Source organism: Nannospalax galili, unplaced genomic scaffold, assembly GCF_000622305.1.
Source record: "Nannospalax galili isolate Female #2095 unplaced genomic scaffold, S.galili_v1.0 scaffold293, whole genome shotgun sequence".
Classification (NCBI taxonomy): domain Eukaryota; kingdom Metazoa; phylum Chordata; class Mammalia; order Rodentia; family Spalacidae; genus Nannospalax; species Nannospalax galili.
The window spans coordinates 10,795,410-10,800,822 of NW_008337147.1; positions in this window are offsets into that span (position 1 = coordinate 10,795,410).

The following is a 5,413-nucleotide window of genomic DNA, read 5'->3' on the forward strand; positions in this document are numbered from 1 at the left end:
AATAAACCCTTTCCTCCCCAAGTTGGTAGTGGTCAGAGTGTTTTGTCACAGCAATGAAGAACAAACTAGGACACCATCCCTCCCAGTCCCCCTACAACTCTACCCATGTCCCCCCATTCCCTCTCATTCTTTTCCCCTTTATTTGTGTTATATCTAAAACATATATATGTTATATATAACATATATATGTGTGTGCATATTATCTATATATGTATATACACATACACACACATATATACATATACATATATATATACACATACATACATACATACATACACACACACATATAAAGTGATCTGAGTCCATTTAGTAGTCCTCATGGATACCTGTGTTTAGGGATGCCCACTAGATAACCTGTCATGGAGAGGGAGCTAGTCTGTGGAGAAAACTGATCCTCCCTTCTTCAGTATCTATTGATCTCCAGTAACTTGTCTTGAGGTAAAACCATCTTCCATCCACCTTGGTATGTCAACTGGTTCTGTCATTATATAGATCTTATTAAACTACCATATGTGGAGATTTTGTTGATGCAGGTTCCCTATAGTGTCTAGAATTCATTAACTAGCAGCAGGTAACTTGTCCCTCTGGCTCTTACATTTTTTTCCCAACCCTTCTGACTCTGATGTTCCCTAAGCCTAAGGTGTAGAGGTTGCATTGTAGATGTGTCACCTAAGGCTGGGCACCTCACAGTCATTTATTCTCTGCTTTTCAGTAGAATTTTATACTAGTATCCATCTATCATAAAAGGAAGTTTCTTTGATGAGTGGTAAGAGGTACATTTGTCTTTAAATATAAGGATATATATTTAGACTATAGTAACAAATCACATTGGTCTAGGGAAGTGACAGAAGTATGTTTTTCTCTAGAGTCTGTGACCTCTCCAGCCATGTGTGTTTGGCTATGTTTACAGTACCACGCCTAACTGCCCTCCCATTGAGGGAATCTTAACTCCAATTAGACAGCTCTTGATTACCCTAAGATAAAAGTGCCACTACTAGGGGACTGGAGAGATGGTTCAGCAGTTACAAGCACTGGCTGTTCTTGCAGAAGATCCAGGTTTGAATTCCAGTACCAACATTACAGCTAACAACTGTCTGTAACTCCAGTTCCAGGAGATCCAACACCCTCCTCTGTCCTCTATGGGCATTGTACAACACAGGTGTACTTACATACATGCAGGCAATATACACATACATATAAAATAAAAATAATTAAATTTTTTGAAGTGCTACTACTACACAAATAGTTTGCTGGGCCAGTCATTTTTGTGGTTCACTGGCTTTACAGTTGGGTTGGATCATTGATTTCTTTTCTCCCATGGCAGCTTGCATAGTATCATCTGATACTATGAGAGCCAGTTAAGAGAGAAGGCTTTTAGGTCAGTTCCAGATTGATTGTTCCAAGTCCTGTATCCAAAATATGTCCTTTCTTCAGCAATAGGGTCTTACCTTCAAGTTCTGAGAGACAATAAAGGGCTATTGAAATAGCTTGTATTATTTTGGGAGTCTCTTGAACTAGCCCGCACTCTTTCCTTCTTTCTGATTTATCATTTTTAGAAGGGAAATGCCTGTGGTTTGCCCACCTCACTGTTATATTTTAGAAGAACATAATTTGTCTGGTCTCATAGCTTCAAATGTATATACAGGAAGGACATGGATATTAGCAGCCAGAGAGTAAGATAGTAAGCACTGGCTTGTATATCCTAAGTATTCATATGTTGAATTTCTAATATTCAAGGTGAAATTATTCAGAAATAGGACGTGAAAAGAGATAAAGGAGGTCATAAATGTTGGACCAGTTGATTGTTGAATTTGACAATTTGATTGGACTAAGAAAAGCCTAGACTATCAGTGACACACACTTCTGCATGTGTCTGTGGGGATGTTTACAGAGCAGATTAAGGTTTAGAGACCTTTCCTGAATATGGGCATCATCAATCAGCAGGCATGGGGCCCTGATGGAACAAAGGGAAGCATTTTAGAGCAGGCAGGATTTCTCTTCTTCCATATCACCACAGGAGAGCCATTTCTCTCTACCATGACATTATGCTTCATTATGGTCCAGGAACAACGGACCCAGCTGGCCATGGACTGAAGCCTATGAATCTGTGAGCCACAAGCCTTTCCTCTTTTAAACTGTTTCTTTCAGGAATTTGTCACAGAAATGAGAAAGCAACACAGGCCATAGTTCAGTAGGATTGGTTCTCTTAAGGGAGGGGAGGGGGCACCAGGATTATATGCAAAGAGGAGATGCCATGGGGAAAAACTGAGCATTAAAATCTCAGTTTTCAGGGGTCAGAAGAACAGAGTTTGGTTCCCAGCAGACATACGGTGGCTAACAACCATCTGTAACTCCAGTTCCAGGGAAATCTGATACTCTCTTCTGGCCCCTGTGGGCATTGCACACATGTGGTGCACTTATATACATGCAGGCAAAACATTCATACACATAAAATAAAAATAAATAATATAAAAATATTTTCTAATCTCGGGTTGACTTACAGATTTCTCAATGCATCCTTTCACTGCTGCAAATTTGGGGTTTCATGTTTTCATTTTGAGACTCCGTTATTAGGCATGTAGACATTTAGAATTCTTCTATTGCCTTGCTAGAGTGGCTACTTTATTGTTACTTAATATTCCTCTTCACCCTGGAAACATTCTTTGTTCTGAAGTCTAGTTTTCCTGGAAGTAAGATAATTGTATCAGGCTCTTACATATTTGACAGTTCATCTTTTCTATTCTGTATCCTTTAACATAGCTACATAGCAACAAATAAAAATGTAAAATAGAATCAAGAAGTGAAAACTTCATTACTTTAAAAACCCACACTCACTTGTAACCACTAAAATTAGAGAACCTAACTTTTAGAAATGTAGATGGAAAATAACTCATACACATCTACCTTATTCATTTATTTATTTTTATTACATTTGTGTGTGTGTGTGTGTGTGCGTGTTTGTGTGTGTCTATGCATGCAACAGCACATGTGCGGAGGTCAGAGGACCACTTACAGGAGTCAGTTTTCTCCTTTCACCATATAGGTCCTGGGAATGAACTCAGGTCATCAAAATTGGCAACAAGGTGCCTCTACATACTGAGCCATCTTGTTGACCCTATATACACTTTTATAAAAATTATCAATATTAATAAAAAGGTGTAGCTAAATTTGTAGAAATTTATAGCGCTAAACATATATAATACCTGAAGACCTTTTTATTTGTCCGTTGTTTTTGTTGCTTTCAGATAAGTGTCACCACACTGCCAAGATGGCATTAAGCTCACTATGTAGCACAGGGTGTCCTCAAATGTGTAACCCTCTGTCTCAACTTTCCAAGCACTAAAATGACAGGCACATGCCACCATACCTGACTGATTTGTTGATTATTTTTAAATAGATCTGGGTCTAGAATTTGTCATTTATATAATTTATTTTTTGAGACTATATTAGGCAGGTGCCTAAAAATTAGGCACCAAATTAGGCAGTGCCAAAAAAATGTGCCCCTGAGTGTGTGTGTGTGTGTGTGTGTGTGTGTGTGTGTGTAGCATCTTGAGGCATGCTCTCTAAGATGCAGGATGTAAAAAGGGAGTAAGTAGCAAGATGTTCTAAAAGGAAGTAAACAACTTAATAGCTTTTAGAAGTCCCTGATACTGACCATATTGACTAAGCTTTTCCCTCCACAAACATGTATAAGCCCCAAGAACTGCTAAGAAACTCTCTCAGACAGGACAAGGAGGTTGAAAGAAACGGGGACCAGCTGAGCTGTGGGGAAGAGGCCCAGAGCAATCGAGCCACCTGAAAAAGGGACTGTCCAACCTACAGAGCTGCCTGCAGGTATGCAGTGATCACCAGGTTTCCTGCTTTTGTGAGCTGTCATCCACACTGGCATGGGCTTTTGAGTCATTTCTGGGCCGGTAAGTAATATTTCACCCATATTCCTATAAGTAGCCCCAATAAAAGTCATTGGCTCACCAAGTTGAATTTTGGTGATACTCTTACTTTGGTCCATCACTGGTCCCCTGTCACTGGGGTGAGTAACATTTGTTCAGATCTCCTCAGGAATAGTGTCACACAACAGTGTGAAAAGGGGGGGTTCATTAGATTGATGTATAGGAAAAAGAATGGGGCTCCAACAACAACCAGATGTACACAGGCAACTAAGATCTGGTAGCTGCTCAGTCCACAGAGCTGGTGGCTCAGCAGTCCCAACCTAATACTGAAGGCCTGGGAAATTTTCTGGAGAGTTTCTGGTCTTCTGGCCACACTAAAAAGAGGAAAGAGTTGGAATCGGATGTCAGTGGAGGATGGTGCCAGGAGTGGCAGGAGCAGCACCGTCAGCACTGGCAGCAGCACCAGTAGCAGCACGGAGATAAACACATCCACCTTGAGGAACCAAGGCAGCAGCACTGCTTTCCCTTGGCCCTCTTCATGTATGGGTCATCTGTTAGAAGGGGCCATTCTGAGGGTCTTCTCCCTTTAATTAACCTGCTCTAGAAATGCCCTCACAATGTTACCCAACGGCATATCTTGTAGTTGATTCCATATCCATCAAGGTGACAATCAAGATTAGACAAGGTCTTGCTCCACAACCCAGGCTCATCTTCAAATCACTTATGTAGCTTAAGCTGGCCTTGATCTTGCAGTCTTTACCTCTACCTCACAAATGCTGAGATCACAAGCATTCATGCCATGTGTGGATAATTCCATGGGTTTTTTTTTTTTTTAACATCTTAGTGGCAAATGTTTTTTGATCTTTAATAAGATAGCTTTTTGCTTTTTTTTTAATGAGATCATAGAAATACAAAGTCCAAATATAGTACTTGAGAATGAACAGATTTGGATCAAGAGAAGATGAAACATTTGCTCAACATTTCGCTGCTAATTACTTTGCCAAATTGAGATTAGAATCCATGTCTAATGACTTACAATAAAGATAATAGCAAGTTCAAACAGAAAATTGCATTACAATTAGGAAAATTATTTAAGATAAGCATCATTTTAGCAAATGCATTTTCTACTTCACCAAATACTTGGTTTCCTCTGTCCACTCTTACATGTAAGAACGCATGATCCTTCTCACTTGCTCTCTGCCTACTTTTCAAGTGACTGGAACAGCTAATTTCTTTGAAAGATGAAGGTCATTGTTACAACTTAAGAAAGGTGATTTTATTATATGGCAATTAGTATGGCACATTAAAAAATGAGTACAGCACTTTTTAACACACATGTTGTGTAATCGAAATGTTTCTTGGTTAATACACTATTTCCTTTGTCCATTTAGCCTAGGATAACAGTCAATCACTCATTTAGATAAAATTCCTATATTCATATAGTTGTGTCTTATTCTAAACTATTTATAGAGATATGAAATGATTTTTGAAAAGTATCTAATTTCCTGAAGTTGCTGAAA